This window comes from Haliotis rufescens, unplaced genomic scaffold, assembly GCF_023055435.1.
Source record: "Haliotis rufescens isolate VD_foot unplaced genomic scaffold, xgHalRufe1.0.p SCAF_3, whole genome shotgun sequence".
NCBI lineage: Eukaryota > Metazoa > Mollusca > Gastropoda > Lepetellida > Haliotidae > Haliotis > Haliotis rufescens.
Window position 1 is genome coordinate 10101866 of NW_025964001.1, and position 17637 is coordinate 10119502.

General features: G+C 37.7%; 1 protein-coding gene across 2 annotated transcripts in view; it reads left to right on the forward strand.

Annotated features, from left to right (window-relative positions):
- The first annotated feature begins 1074 nt into the window (after positions 1 to 1074).
- Positions 1075 to 17637, forward strand: part of LOC124146681 (protein stoned-B-like) — a 149384-nt gene continuing 132821 nt past the window's right edge. For both annotated transcript variants that reach the window (XM_046517095.2, XM_046517094.2), the window contains exon 1: positions 1075 to 3361. The gene's annotated coding sequence lies outside the window, so the exon portion shown is untranslated. The remainder of the gene's footprint in view (positions 3362 to 17637) is intronic.

The window sequence follows — 17637 nt, forward strand, 5'->3', positions numbered from 1 at the left end:
TGGGAAACACAACAAATATTGTCAGTAAGTAACATTTATTATTTATCTTATTAGGGTGGTTTCAGTTTTTTTCTGAATTATTTTTAGCATTACTTCAACTCAACGAAAAAAAGCAGGGATACCTGGGATGAAAAAACCCTTTCTGTCATTCCTGGTCAGGGAAAATAATTGAAACAACAGCAAATTCAAGGCGTGACTTCATGAAATGACAATGTATGTTGTTCACATACACATCAGTTTTGTCATATTGATTAATGTTGTTAATCATTCATTAAAAGTTGTTTGATAAATATAAAAAGTGTTGGTGACATGGTAAAAATTATTATCTTATACAATGCCAGACCAATTTAATTGATTGTTTTATGAATGTTTTTGTTCTGTATTCCAATTTATAAATGTTATCAGGATTATTTTGAGATTAATTCCCCCAAACAAACAATTAAAAAAAGTGTCTAAGAAAACATATTTATTATCATATTTTTTTATTTATCTATTTTTGTTTACTTTACCACATGTGTAGGATGGGCTCATCTGTTAAAGCAAGATAATAAATCTGCCAGGCCTGATATTTTGTGACATGAAATGAGAAACAGGCTATAACATCTTAAACATCATATGTTTGATAAATCATGACAATAATTGAATCTGCCAATATTATCAGTCCAGATTTCAACGAGGTAATTATATCTATTTGACCTAAGATGTTTCTTTCGATTTTATCTGTTGATTTTAAATTGACACATTTCATTTTCCCTGTGATGTTCCAGGTTCAGATTATGTTTGTGGAAATAAAAAAAGATTTAACACAAGAATAACATAATTTTGGCCCATTTTGCCCCTCAAGGAAATAAAGTCCAGTATTTTATCAAAAACATATTTGTGGGAAGATAAGAGGTGTTATCAAAATATGTTATTGAGAAATGTGGTATCAATATGTTGTAACGATGTCTCTCATCGATTAAGCAAGCAGTAGTTGTAACGAAAATGGTAGATACTCTTTGAATACGAAGACAGTCCTTACGATTGTTGGATAGCTTTACTTATCATTAAGTTTATTCGAAACTATGTCTCAAAGTCAACGAATGTCAAGCGCGTCACTTCCGTAAACAGAAATGGCGCTGTAAGAAGAAACAGGCTCCGAAGTATCGATCGATATTTGGTCTAGTATGACTGTGCTCGCCTGTTTCATTGCTTAACTCTCGTCCTAACAGAATTCAGCCAGTTCCCATAAGATTGAATCATTGATCCTTCTTCGATGGGGGTTTACTGAGCAGCAGACGGTATCTTTCGATTTCTTTGAGGACATGGAAAAGGTTTCGGTGGATGGGAAATACACCGTTTAATTGTTTGCCTTTTACAAACGAACGAACCGTGGCGGTTTATTCACCAAGAATATTACTTGGTTATAGTTAGGTGTAAGGATAATTTATCACATTTGGAACTGGTGGCCCGATGACATCATGGTTCCTTGAAGTGCAACGGAGGGGAATCCCAATGTGAAGATTCTTTTGGAGCAGTAAGCTGAGTAGGCTTATAAGCACACAGGTTTGTCAGTCATGACACTAACGGAACATTCTGTTTAGAACAAAAGACACAGCTGTTTTATTTTAGTTTTATTGTTTCACTGGTACAAATGATTTGCTATGCAAAAATCTTCTGAAATTCGACAGTTCCCAAGAGATCATCCAGTTAAGGCCCCTTTGGCTACATTTGACACTATTGACTTGGGTGATGAGCTTCCGAAGGCTGCTATTTGTTCTTCCTTGAAAATTCAAAGGCCTGAACAGCCACATAGTCTAGCCACTGCTGTAAGTCAAGTTCCTTCTCACAATAGCACACAGGCATGTCATCCTTGTGCACAGTCACAGTCAGATAAGTCTAAGCAACAAGTTCAGGCAAAGGAATCTAATTCACTAAGAAATGCCCTTGGTAGAGATGGAAATAAGATCAAGAGTGGTGGGCAAGTAGAAAGAGATCAGGTATATTCACCAGGAAGGAATGTTCCCCCAGTGAATTCAGATGCAGTTTATCGTGATAGAGAGAATGAAGAAGGGTTTGAAAATTATGTCTATATAAGTCATATTCCATCAAGAGATTTGAAAGAGAAAGCCATTATTGTTGGGACAAGGAAGCCCGTTGAAGGTCAGAGTATTGAAGTGGGGAGGGTTCAGCCTACTTCCCAACCAGTTACCAAGATTGAGCCTCCTTCAGTACCTAAGTTATCACGGACATCATCATTGTCATCTTCAAGTTCTGATTCAGAATCGGATGTACGTTGTGTGAGACCAGTGAAAACAAGGAGACCACTGCAGGTGAGAACAAATATTACCAACAGCCCTCGTTCAAGCCCTGTTACTCTCTCTCCTGAAATAATTGACCCAACAACAATAACATCACCTTCCAAAAGAAAGGCATATGAGAAACGCCTACAGCGGTTGCAAGTCAAAACTTCTCCAATTGCCAGACCTAGAAGCACTACACCAATAAATGTGGTTACTCTCGAAGAATATGTTGTACTAAGTTCCCCAGAGAAATCTCCTAATTCACCCAGTGTTGCCGAAAAACTGAAAATCACCTTGCCACCAGATGAATTTTGTGTGAAACCCAGAAGTCCTAGAAAGTGTCAGAGGGTGAAAAGTAGCTCGGAAGAAGATTCCTGTTTTGAATTTAATGAGGAACTTCTATTTAGTCACACTCGATCTGCTTTGTTAATTACCGAAGACGGAAAAGTACCAGACTCCCCTCGAAGAGTGTTGATTCCACCAACTATTTCCCCTTCCTCGTCCCCAAAACTGGCACCTGCGTCAAAACTAAAGAAAGAATTTGACGGAGTGCCAGGGACACCTACGCTTGTTTATATCCAGTCCCCTGACCACGAGAACTGGGCAACATTTCCTGATACCATAGACTCAAACCTTGCCGAAAGTGATAACTGCCAAACTAACCCACTCAGAGCTGGAAACAATAAGGACAATTCTACAGAGAGTGATAGCAGCAAACCTGCCCCCTATGCAAATAAACCTTCAGTTGATCCTTGTGATATAAACAACGAAGAAGAGGAATTCTTAACTATTAATATTGAAGATACTGGTGCCAGTGGAAAGTGTGGAATAGACATTGTTCTGTCTTCTAGTGGGAGCAGTAACATACCCAGCCCCTCAACCCCCGAGAAATCCCCCTTAGAAACCCCCCTGCCGAATCAGAATGGGGAGACTGTGAGCTGTTCCGAATCTCTTCCAATCTCTCGCACCTCCAGTGTCAAAAGCACCAAAGAGGAAGAACTAGTAGAGAAAGTGCTGTCCTCCTCTCCTAGAGAAACATACCTGTAGACAACCAAGCCAAAATAGCAGTAGAAATGGTGGTAAGTACATGTAACATTTTTTACACCTTTGATTAATTTCAGGAACAACATTCTTCCATTTTTTATGATGGTGAAAGGGGAACATTCCTGTGAATTGTGTTTTATGGTTATCATAAGTCCATTTATCATCACCAAAAGTTATCATCTCAAAATAGCCGCAAAACAAGTGACTGTTTCTGTGCACCTCAGATATTGTACTCTGTGTGTGCTTGCTGATGTCTTTGATTCGGTCCTTCCTGGAAAATGTTTTGCCTTGATCATGTTGGTCACATTGGAAATATTCTGGGCATGAAGTTTCCTTAAAAGACGTTTTGCAAGAGAAAGTCCTGTTCAACCTTCCAAGTAACGTCCACAAACCTTATTTTTATTTTTGTGCAGTAGCACTTACTATAATGGCCAAATGGATATCAACAATGTCATCATATTTTCTGGTTTTATATCCTTCCTATTTCACTGGTAGCATAGACATGATAGAAGTATTTGAGCATATTTGGGTTTATTATTCACTCTGCTTGTGTTTCTTGGTTTGTCAGCACCATTCAGAGCTCCAGATAAGCTGCGTTTGTGTGTAAAATACGCATCAGAAATGCAGAAATACGCAGTAAAATATAATCCAAGCGTATCCAATACGCAACAAACATTACAGATACACTACAAAAATAAAACTTGTGCATATCATCAAAATATTGTGAAGTAACCCTGTGTATTCGATTAGCGAATCAGCAACTTATTTTGAAATTATAAACGGGCATTCCGACAACCTTGCCAAACTCCACGATGACAGTTACATCATGATCATTTGCCATCACACTTTCTTGTGGAAGTATCGTGGTATTTGTGAGTCCTATAAAGCTCTCTAACCCACATGACACCAGTTTGCAGGGACTAGATGAATAGTGTTGTTAAATATTTAACTTAAATACCCACATGTGTAAAAACTAGTGGGTAACAGAAATTTGAATACCCAGATAGAATTACTGATACCCAATGATTTTAAAATGCATGGGTAAAATACCTGTAACACCAAAAACTTATCTGGAGCTCTGACCATTGTTGTGCTTGTGGGTTTAACCAAAGTAGTAAATGTCTGAGAGACCTGCATCACCTTTGAACATCAAACTGACACACTGTGATGTCAAAGTGGCATTATGCCCAACTCACTATGACTTTCTTACACAGTGTTTTTCCTAGACATGGATATCAGCAACATATCATGCAGCAAGGTGATGACAGTAGTACCAGTTGACCACTGTTTTTCTCAGTTCACTTTTGATTTAATCAAGTTTGTTGAACCATAAACAAACATTTCTGGAACTACACCATGGAAATACAGGTATCTTGATTATTGACCATGTTTACTGTCGGATTTGTTTATGTGTCTGTTTCCTGTCAAAGTCACTCAAAGGAAGCAGTCATGGGAATGATAACTGATATGAATAATGGATGATTATCCCCCGCCGCGCGAAAGCGCGAAGCGGGGGATATAGTATTCACGTCCGTCCGTCCGTCCGTCCGTCCGTCCGTACGTCCCACCTGTTTGTTGCCGCGATATCTCAAGAACTAAACACTGGATTGTCTTCATATTTGGAACTATGGTGTATATACAAACTCCGCAGACACCAGTCGGTTTTGGTGACCTTGATCCCATTTTCAAGGTCACAGCAGACAAATCTGCTTTTAGAGTTGGAAAACAGTGTTGCCGCGATATCTCAAGAACTAAACACTGGATTGTCTTCATATTTGGAACTATGGTGTATATACAGACTCCGCAGACACCAGTCGGTTTTGGTGACCTTGATCCCATTTTCAAGGTCACAGCAGACAAATCTGCTTTTAGAGTTGGAAAACAGTGTTGCCGCGATATCTCAAGAACTAAACACTGGATTGTCTTCATATTTGGAACTATGGTGTATATACAGACTCCGCAGACACCAGTCAGTTTTGGTGACCTTGACCCCATTTTCAAGGTCACAGCAGGCATATCTGCTTTTGGAGTTGGAAAACAGTGTTGCCGCGATATCTCAAGAACTAAACACTGGATTGTCTTCATATTTGGAACTATGGTGTATATACAGACTCCGCAGACACCAGTCGGTTTTGGTGACCTTGATCCCATTTTCAAGGTCACAGCAGACAAATCTGCTTTTAGAGTTGGAAAACGGTGTTGCCGCGATATCTCAAGAACTAAACACTGGATTGTCTTCATATTTGGAACTATAGTGTATATACAGACTCCGCAGACACCAGTCGGTTTTGGTGACCTTGATCCAATTTTCAAGGTCACAGCAGGCAAATCTGCTTTTAGAGTTGGAAAACAGTGTTGCCGCGATATCTCAAGAACTAAACCTCTCGATTGTCTTCATATTTGGAACTATGGTGTATATACAGACACCGCAGACACCAGTCGGTTTTGGTGACCTTGACCCCATTTTCAAGGTCACAGCAGGCAAATCTGCTTTTGGAGTTAGAAAACGGTGTTGCCGCGATATCTCAAGAACTAATCGCTGGATTGTCTTCATATTTGGAACTATAGTGTATATACAGACACCGCATACACCTATCAGATTTGGTGACCTTGACCCCATTTTCAAGGTCACAGCAGGCAAATCTGTTTTTGGAGTTGGAAAACGGTGTTGCCACAATATCTCAAGAACTAATCGCTGGATTGTCTTCATATTTGGTACTATGGTGTATATGGCGGGGGATATTTCGTCACTCTGTGACAAATGCTTGTTTTATATCAAGTGAAGAACAGCTCTCAAGGAGCGCAGGAAAACCCAAATATTTAAGAAATATTGCTGCATTCTCATGCTCATGTCAATGCATATCAGATTGCATTGTAATAGACTAGATTCTGAAATTAGTTGTGAATTAAGGAAGTCCCATGAGTCTTTGGCATGGTGTGCCATGTGTGCGTGGTGACCATTATATCAGGTCACTGTGACCTTGTAGCAATTGCAGAACAAATGCTTGCAGACATGAACATATGTCGATTAGCAGGAATGTGCAGGTCATTGATCATGCCAATGCTTATCTTCAATGATGTTTTTCAAATTTGATTTTTGTACATCAATTGTACATAATTGATGGAGATGATAAATTCAGACAACTTGCTGGTGACAAAAGGCCTTAGGAATATTTGGGTATATAAACATGATATATGATGAACATGATACGTGGTTATGGTGATAGTTTGTAATCATGGTAGTCACAAAATAAGAGTGTAGTAATAATGTTTGACTTTGGATCATGTAGTCATAATGTTTGACTTGGGATCACATAGTCATAATATTTGACTTTGGATCATGTTGTCATAATGTTTGACTTTGGATCACGTAGTCATAATGTTTGACTTGGAACCATGTAGTCATAATGTTTGACTTGGAACCATGTAGTCATAATGTTTGACTAGGGATCACATAGTCATAATGTTTGACTTTGGATCATGTTGTCATAATGTATGACTTTGGATCATGTAATAATAATGTTTGACTTGGAATCATGTAGTCATAATGTTTGACTTTGGATCATGTAGCCATAATGTTTGACTAAGGCTGATTGTATGTGTCAACATACCCCAGCAGTGTCACTGTCTGGGAAGTTGGTATGCTATCAACCACAAGTTTCCTGACCAAGACTTGATTATTTACAAGCTTTTAAAACAACATTTGTTCAGTCTCTTTTACAGCTGGTTTTTATGATGTGTGATGTGTGACATCATGTGTCTGTGTTTTCTCGGAAGAATAATTTACTCACTGTGGTTGGACATGATGGAATTGTACTTGATATAATGTATGTCACCTGTAACCAACTGCATCAAGCTGTTCCACCATACACAGTGTGTCATGCCTGTAGTATTGATTTACTCCATGTGTAAACTGTTTGTGTCTGTATGAATTCTATAATATGAGTGTTTAACATCAGAAGAACAAAAGTAATCACTCATCATGCTGATGATTACTTCTGGTACCTTTACCAGTTAGTAACTATAGTTAATGTCAGTTACTGTAGTTAATGTCAGTTACTGTAGTTAATATCAGTTACTGTAGTTAATATCAGTTACTGTAGTTAATGTCAGTAACTGTAGTTAATGTCAGTTACTACTAACTATAGTTAATGTCAGTAACTACTAACTGTAGTTAATGTCAGTTACTGTAGTTAATGTCAGTTACTGTAGTTAATGTCAGTAACTACTAACTGTAGTTAATGTCAGTAACTGTAGTTAATGTCAGTAACTACTAACTATAGTTAATGTCAGTAACTACTAACTGTAGTTAATGTCAGTTACTGTAGTTAATGTCAGTTACTGTAGTTAATGTCAGTTACTGTAGTTAATGTCAGTTACTGTAGTTAATGTCAGTTACTGTAGTTAATGTCAGTTACTGTAGTTAATGTCAGTTACTGTAGTTAATGTCAGTTACTGTAGTTAATGTCAGTTACTGTAGTTAATGTCAGTTACTGTAGTTAATGTCAGTTACTGTAGTTAATGTCAGTTACTGTAGTTAATGTCAGTAACTACTAACTGTAGTTAATGTCAGTTACTGTAGTTAATGTCAGTAACTACTAACTGTAGTTAATGTCAGTAACTACTAACTGTAGTTAATGTCAGTTACTACTAACTGTAGTTAATGTCAGTTACTGTAGTTAATGTCAGTAACTACTAACTGTAGTTAATGTCAGTTACTGTAGTTAATGTCAGTAACTACTAACTGTAGTTAATTTCAGTAACTGTAGTTAATGTCAGTAACTACTAACTGTAGTTAATGTCAGTTACTGTAGTTAATGTCAGTTACTGTAGTTAATGTCAGTTACTGTAGTTAATTTCAGTAACTGTAGTTAATGTCAGTAACTACTAACTGTAGTTAATGTCAGTTACTGTAGTTAATGTCAGTTACTGTAGTTAATGTCAGTTACTGTAGTTAATTTCAGTAACTGTAGTTAATGTCAGTAACTACTAACTGTAGTTAATGTCAGTTACTGTAGTTAATGTCAGTTACTGTAGTTAATGTCAGTTACTGTAGTTAATGTCAGTTACTGTAGTTAATGTCAGTTACTGTAGTTAATGTCAGTAACTACTAACTGTAGTTAATGTCAGTTACTGTAGTTAATGTCAGTTACTGTAGTTAATGTCAGTTACTGTAGTTAATGTCAGTTACTGTAGTTAATGTCAGTTACTGTAGTTAATTTCAGTAACTGTAGTTAATGTCAGTAACTACTAACTGTAGTTAATGTCAGTTACTGTAGTTAATGTCAGTTACTGTAGTTAATGTCAGTTACTGTAGTTAATTTCAGTAACTGTAGTTAATGTCAGTAACTACTAACTGTAGTTAATGTCAGTTACTGTAGTTAATGTCAGTAACTACTAACTATAGTTAATGTCAGTTACTGTAGTTAATGTCAGTTACTGTAGTTAATGTCAGTTACTGTAGTTAATGTCAGTTACTGTAGTTAATGTCAGTAACTACTAACTATAGTTAATGTCAGTTACTGTAGTTAATGTCAGTTACTGTAGTTAATGTCAGTTACTGTAGTTAATGTCAGTTACTGTAGTTAATGTCAGTTACTGTAGTTAATGTCAGTTACTGTAGTTAATGTCAGTTACTGTAGTTAATTTCAGTAACTGTAGTTAATGTCAGTAACTACTAACTGTAGTTAATGTCAGTTACTGTAGTTAATGTCAGTAACTACTAACTATAGTTAATGTCAGTTACTGTAGTTAATGTCAGTTACTGTAGTTAATGTCAGTTACTGTAGTTAATGTCAGTTACTGTAGTTAATGTCAGTAACTACTAACTATAGTTAATGTCAGTTACTGTAGTTACTTTAGTTAATGTCAGTTACTGTAGTTAATGTCAGTTACTGTAGTTAATGTCAGTTACTGTAGTTAATGTCAGTTACTGTAGTTAATGTCAGTAACTACTAACTATAGTTAATGTCAGTTACTGTAGTTACTTTAGTTAATGTCAGTTACTGTAGTTAATGTCAGTTACTGTAGTTAATGTCAGTTACTGTAGTTAATGTCAGTTACTGTAGTTAATGTCAGTTACTGTAGTTAATGTCAGTTACTGTAGTTAATGTCAGTTACTGTAGTTAATGTCAGTTACTGTAGTTAATGTCAGTTACTGTAGTTAATGTCAGTAACTACTAACTATAGTTAATGTCAGTTACTGTAGTTACTTTAGTTAATGTCAGTTACTGTAGTTAATGTCAGTTACTGTAGTTAATGTCAGTTACTGTAGTTAATGTCAGTTACTGTAGTTAATGTCAGTAACTTCTAACTATAGTTAATGTCAGTTACTGTAGTTAATGTCAGTTACTGTAGTTAATGTCAGTTACTGTAGTTAATGTCAGTAACTGTAGTTAATGTCAGTAACTGTAGTTAATGTCAGTTACTACTAACTATAGTTAATGTCAGTTACTGTAGTTAATGTCAGTTACTGTAGTTAATGTCAGTTACTGTAGTTAATGTCAGTTACTGTAGTTAATGTCAGTTACTGTAGTTAATGTCAGTTACTGTAGTTAATGTCAGTTACTGTAGTTAATGTCAGTTACTGTAGTTAATGTAGTTAATGTCAGTTACTACTAACTATAGTTAATGTCAGTTACTGTAGTTAATGTCAGTTACTGTAGTTAATGTCAGTTACTGTAGTTAATTTCAGTAACTGTAGTTAATGTCAGTTACTGTAGTTAATTTCAGTAACTGTAGTTAATGTCAGTAACTGTAGTTAATGTCAGTTACTGTAGTTAATGTCAGTTACTGTAGTTAATGTCAGTTACTGTAGTTAATGTCAGTAACTACTAACTATAGTTAATGTCAGTTACTGTAGTTAATGTCAGTTACTACTAACTGTAGTTAATGTCAGTTACTGTAGTTAATGTCAGTTACTGTAGTTAATTTCAGTAACTGTAGTTAATGTCAGTTACTGTAGTTAATTTCAGTAACTGTAGTTAATGTCAGTTACTACTAACTGTAGTTAATGTCAGTTACTGTAGTTAATGTCAGTTACTACTAACTGTAGTTAATTTCAGTAACTGTAGTTAATGTCAGTTACTGTAGTTAATGTCAGTTACTACTAACTGTAGTTAATGTCAGTTACTGTAGTTAATGTCAGTTACTACTAACTGTAGTTAATTTCAGTAACTGTAGTTAATGTCAGTTACTGTAGTTAATTTCAGTAACTGTAGTTAATGTCAGTAACTACTAACTGTAGTTAATGTCAGTTACTGTAGTTAATGTCAGTTACTGTAGTTAATATCAGTTACTGTAGTTAATGTAGTTAATGTCAGTAACTGTAGTTAATGTCAGTTACTGTAGTTAATATCAGTTACTGTAGTTAATGCCAGTTACTGTAGTTAATATCAGTTACTGTAGTTAATATCAGTTACTGTAGTTAATATCAGTTACTGTAGTTAATGTTAGCATGGTCAGTAACTGTGGCTAATGTTAGAAACCGTGGCAAGTGTGAGACTGAAGGTGATGAGGCATTATATACTATATACCAGAGACCACACCAGCAGTGACTGAGTGTGATGAGATAAGATATACCAGAGACCACCCCAGCAGTGACTGAGTGTGATGAGATGAGATATACCAGAGACCACCCCAGCAGTGACTGAGTGTGATGAGATGAGATATACCAGAGACCACCCCAGCAGTGACTGAGTGTGATGAGATAAGATATACCAGAGACCACCCCAGCAGTGACTGAGTGTGATGAGATAAGATATAACAGAGACCACCCCAGCTGTGACTGAATGTGATGAGACGTGACATACCAGAGACCACCCCAGCTGTGACTGAATGTGATGAGATGTGACATACCAGAGACCACCCCAGCTGTGACTGAATGTGATGAGATGTGACATACCAGAGACCACCCCAGCTGTGACTGAATGTGATGAGACGTGATATACCAGAGACAACCCCAGCTGTGACTGAATGTGATGAGATGTGACATACTAGACACCTCAACTGTGCCATCTGAGACGGAATGTGATGAAACGTGATGCAACAGACCTCCAGGATGAAACTGTCAATGGAAAATCAATGGTAACCACGTTCATGCAACTTTGTGGGAGCTACTTTACTGATTTGCACTCTGTGTTAAACATAGAATGAACAAAATATTGCCTTGAATACTGATTCATGATTCTGTAGCCTAGACCAATCACTGGTCAGCTCTACATTTGCCCGACATCCATACCTTGTCAGCTTGTGATGGGTTCAACATGGTTAACCTCTTCAAGTCATGTGGTACAGGTGTCTGACCTCACAGAAGGTGGTTTGTTTCCCTCCTAGGGGCTGGGAAATTTTATTCCCAATACATTTGCGTCCATAGACTAATCAAGTTCTTTTCCGATTTGAACAAAATATATCTTGGTATCCCATGTGTCCCTGGGAATGCCATCAAACCCAGCAAAGCGCTTGCTTCAAGTGAACCAGAATTGCCTTCCCATCTAGCTTTCTGTCATTATAATACCAAAAATTAAAGTTCAGATCTATTCTAAGGAAACCAAGCAGCTGAAAATGTAGTTTCAATGCTCTCTGATCAAATCATGGTAATATGTCATAATTAATATGCATAGAATCTTGCTCTCTGCAGATGGCTTATCATTATCAGTGTTCATGATTAGGCATGAACATGATGAACGTCAAGAGGTCCTTGTCATTACCCCAGTGTTAAAGGTTACAAGGTTAGGGTGTAGCTAGATTAAAATACTTCGGATAAAACCTCAAGAATCTGAGGACTGCCCATCCTCGTTCGAAAACTGATTATTATTTATATTTTGTAAACATCTTCCTGCATGTCCTGTTCACCAGTGAATTATTTCAAATCAAAAGTGGGAAGTCAGAAATGTGCTTCAATGGACATTGTTGAAGTGTGCCTGCATGTGTTTCATTTCGGCAAGGGGGCACGGGTGGCCCAGTCGTCTAAGGCGCTGTGATTCGCTGTGCAGAGTTGGGCACGCCAGAAACCTATGATTGTGGGTTCGAATCCTGGTTCGCCCCGATTATGTTTCTAGGTTTGTCAGCACCATACCTGTGCTCGTGGGTTTCACCGAAGTGGTAAACGTCTGAGACCTGCATCACTTCGGGCTTTCCTCCCACATTAAGCTGACACACTGTGATATAACTGGAAGAATGTTAAAAGAGGTATTAAACCCAACTCAGTCAGTCATTTGGGCAACCCCGCTACCCTGTTCTTCAAGGGACATTGTTGATGTGTGCTTGCATGTGTTTCATTTGGGCAACCCTGCTACCCTGCTCTTCAAGGGACATTGTTGATGTGTGCTTGCATGTGTTTCATTTCTGATAATTTCGGAACGCCTGGCCCTATGTTTCTTAAACCAGGCTTATTGGTTTCTCAAGTATGTGTCACTTGACCACTAGTACCCCATCAATCTGAAACTGTGCCTGTCACATACTATATGTAAATAATAGGTCATGACCTTTGTACAGTCCTTAGTTTGACATTTTATCATATTATGAGAATCCATCACATTTTGTTCACTCTTTGCTTTTCCTGACAGATGATATAAATTCAGTTGAGAAACATAACCAAGAAAAACTGATTTTTATTAACACTTTGAGCAAGAAGCACAAGAGACATGGTTAGACACTATTGATCATATCCAAATAGTCCACAGTTCATTTCGGAACAGTGGTTAATGTAAAATTTGTGGAGAAAACAACTAGCCCCTCTAGATTTTCACTAGTCTTGGATGAAAAGACTGATGTCCGTGACTAAACCTGAGAGGGCTGTTAGCATGGTTAGTGTTAATGTTCTTGTCTCAGAAGAATAAGACCGTTGAATCATGGGATGACAAATACAGACACCTGTCGCTTCTCATTATCTCAACCTGGTGTGAAAGCAATGTTGTCACGATCATACTATTGAAATATCAGCATAAGAAATTGGCACTAGTCATATAGCCCTTGCCAAACTGCCCAATAGTTAAGGTATCATAAGAACAAGTGGAACTTTGCCCTTTTAAGGGTTTTGCTATCTGTTATCATCATAAGAACTAGTGGACTGAAACTGCTAGTTTCAAACACTGAATATGAATTATGTTTTTATAACAGTTCAGTTATTTAGATTCTTTTCAGGAAATTAGTTCAATCTGTGGCAATAAATGTGATGATGAGCATGATGAGGCTGAAAACAGATTCTTCTCTCGTAACTTGTTTTCCTTACACAGTGATTTCCACATGAGCTTCACGACTCATCAGACAACTAGCTGCATCCAGGTAGCAGCTGAGCTTGATTCAATTTTAGATATGAAAGTGATAGGATGTTCAGCAAATGATCAGTAATATTCAGCTTGTCAGTGAACGTCACTCAAAATCAATATCAGTATTGGGATCGTGACATGAATTTCAAATCTTATCTGTACTTTATATCATCAAGCCAGTTATCATGGTTATGTAATGCACATTGGATTGGAATAGAATAATCGGATTATGAATTGAACATGACTTGTGACATGAGGCTAGACGGCTGAGGAAATTATTACTTTGTAAATCATGTACATAACGTAATGGTTTGTTTTATACCTCAGCAATATCCCAGCTATATCAGCTTGTAATTAATTGAATCCGCACCAGACAAGCTAGTGATTGATGTAATGAGTTCAATCTGAGCCATAATCTGTCCTTCAGGATCATTTCTTGTACAGTCAAGTGCTGTCTGACAGATTTCTAGTTGCTGACCTTACTTGACCGAACAGAATTTTACTTCACTCGGGCTTCAGACTAGTTGCAAACTGTGAGTAATGTCCCACGCTGTTAGGGTCTGACACACAATCGACCTGGTCACCAAGCCTGACCACCCAATATCCATTTAAGTCACCTCTAGGCCTAGGGCAAGCATACATTGCAGGGATTTATTCTAACCTGGAATCCTGACGAGGGACCAAAACCAAAACTTCTGAAAATGTTACCATCAACATACATCAGATGCCTCAGCATGGTCAGTGTTAAACACCCACTCCTATCTAGCTATAGAATGACAGAATTAATTACAGATGGGTATTCATTCATGAGGAATAGATAATTTGTTATTTCCAGTTTTGAGTATTTTTCTATAGAAACTACCATTGTCATTTTAAGGAAAACATGAAATGCCAAACCTGCAAAGAAACTCTATTGAAGTCTACCTATTGTTCTGATGACATACTGATATTTAATATCATGAACAAGTGAACAATGGCCATATTATTCTTCTACTAAGAACTGATGCAGATTTCTTCAGGAAGATGCCTTTACCTAATTTGTGTCTGTGTTTGTGATTGATACCAAAATCGGTGTTTGCCAAGTGCGTTCACCTTGAGAAGTTATTGATCTGCTACCAGCAGGACAAAAATAGCAAATACCAAATCTGTTCCTTGCAAGACATGACAAGTTTGTGCTAAATTATTCTGGATTGCTTCATTCCTTTATCGGGGCGGTCGGGTAGCCTAGTGGTTAAAGTGTTCACTCGTCACGCCGAAGGCCCTTGTTCGAATCCCCACATGGGTACAATGTGTGAAGCCCATTTCTGGTGTCACCTGGTGTGATATTGCTGGAATATTGCTTAAAGCAGCGTAAAACCATACTCACTCAATTCATTCTTTATCTACAGGATGCATGTTTCCTGCTTAGAAATTAGTAAAAGTAATGATGGATAAGTTTCAAGGGAGCTCTATCAATGTGATAAAATGTGTACAGTTCATATCCAGGTTATGACAAGAACAGATTTGTCTCATGATATGACATGTACAGTGTTTTGATCTTCATATGTTATTGATGACATTGTATTCTTGAAATGACATAAACCCTGGCACGAATAAATACCGAAGCGATGCTTCTTATCATTTAGACCCTTCAATCCTGAACTCTTTGGTTTTAGCGTACATTGCAAAAGTTTGGCGGTATGACCGTTTAACATGTTTAAGAACATCCTCATTACGACCCATATCCCAGTGATCAAAATGAAGAAATATACTTCCTAACTATTGTCACACTCCGTGTCTAAACTGACAGTGACACTCACAGCAATCTTTGAATTTACCCCTGAATCTCTATGACAATCACTTTTCAATGATCAGCCAGTTGATCAATGATGGCTAACATTTGCAACTGCCACCGTCTCATTTAACAACTTCGTAAACCTTTCCCGTCACGACTATCGTGTCGGCTATTTTGACGTCCTGCATTTCATGCAAATGTATTACTACTCACTGTAACGTCTGACTTACTGAGATAGTTAACAGACTTTTCCCATCTAATGAGTGAGTGAGTGAGTTTGATTTTCCACCGCTTTTAGCAATATTCCAGAAATATCATGTCGGGAATCGAACCCGGGTCTTTGGCGTTATGAGCGAACGCTTTAACCACTAGGCTACCCGACCGCCCCTCCCATCTGATGAAGATATTTGAATGTGTTTGAATGTGTTTGTTTTAACCAAACCACAAAATATGTTACAGGGGAGCAATTTAAGCATACATTCGCTCATGTCACCCTCTCCTTTTGAGGAACTATGTAACAACACGATAAGGGTGGTTGTCGTATGGCAGTGTAAGAATGAAATCATACATACTGAACGAAAATCCTTCAAGATATAAAACCAACCAAGTCAGTGAGCCTGACCTCCCGATCCCGTTTATCGCCTCTTACGAAAGGCATAGTCGCCTTCTACGACAAGCCTGGGTTGCTGAAGACCTATTCTACCCCGGATCTTCACGGGTCCCTGTTCATGTCACAGATGTAGCAAAACAGTTGTTGAAGGCCATATTAATGAATTTGTTTGTTTTTTTTGTCAATATTAATGGTTGACTTAGTAAAGGCACTAATTAGCTCTGGAATTAGCTTCATTAACAATGCAATTATGTAAAACTAAGCACCAAAGTCTCTTCCTCTTTATTGGTCCTTTTTAAATTGCCACCACAAAGCCATAAGTTATTGTAATTCCAATTTGGGAACTTTTTCTGACATCGTTTCAGACTAAGAGCTGAATATAGGTCCCCGAGCCGGTCTAGATAAACCATCAAATCTCCATTGCTTCATTTAGTTTATATCCCTGGGCAGGATTAAACAAGTGAATGATTTCATCCTTAACAAGACAACAGTGTAATCACTACCCCGCGCAATGGGGAAAAAATGATTAAATGTGAAAATAATACACAAAAAGGCCCCTTCTCTGGAAATAAATAATTGTAAGAATTGACTTTCACTTTGAGTGATTTCACTGGATTATGAACCTTCATGATGTGAGGGCCAAACATTGTATGAAGTCAATTCTTGAATAATTAAAACATGTTGAAAATGTTCATCAAATTAACATCAATGAATGTTATGTGAGAAAATACGACAAACCAATCAGAATCCGCGAAAAAAAGGTCAAAGAATCCCTCAGCAATAATGTTTGATTTTACAAATGACTTGCATTTAAAAATATAGTATAAACCAAGATACAGTTAAATGAGTTCAAACATACTGTATATTACCGTAAGTCCCGACCCCTGAAGATCCGGGGTAGAAAATGTCTTCAGCAACCCATGCTTGCCGTAAATGCGACTATGCTTGTCATAAGAGGCAACTAACGGGACTTGGTTGATGCATGTCATCTATCCCAATTGCGTGGATCGATGCTCATGATATTAATCACTGGATTGTCTGGTCCAGACTCGATTATTTACAGACTGCCATCATAGAGCTGGAATATTGCTGAGTGCAGCATTAAACAACAAACCAACCCACCAACCGTAAGCCCCGATGTATTTTCAATAGCATCTGGAAATGGAATGTATATATGATATATAGGGCAAATATACGTGAGTTGACAATTCATTCAGCTGTGCCAGTTTGCTCTTTGACAGAACCCAGTCGCAAAAATGGCCACGAGAAGGGCATTAGTCGCTATTCGGCTTGTCCCAGAATAACACAAGTTGGTCATGAATGTCTCTCTCCCCCCCACACACCTTTCCTACCTACTTAACATTTTGAAGAAGTCCTTCTGTCCCCCTTCCCCCTCCCTTTTCTTTTTTTTTACCTATCAACCTGAATATCTATAGCACCCCCCACACACACCCTCCACGAAAGTCCTCTACCATTAGGGCTTTGACAGGGATGCCTTGACTTTCATTCTTAGTTTCAAACACTGTTGATTGTCTGATCATGTGTTGTGACAAGGTGGTTCATGCAACGTTACTTTATGTAGTTGATGTCTCTTCACAGAATACATTTAGAAGACTGTTTCAGACAAAGACAACCCTAGTAAGGCACTGATGGCCCAGT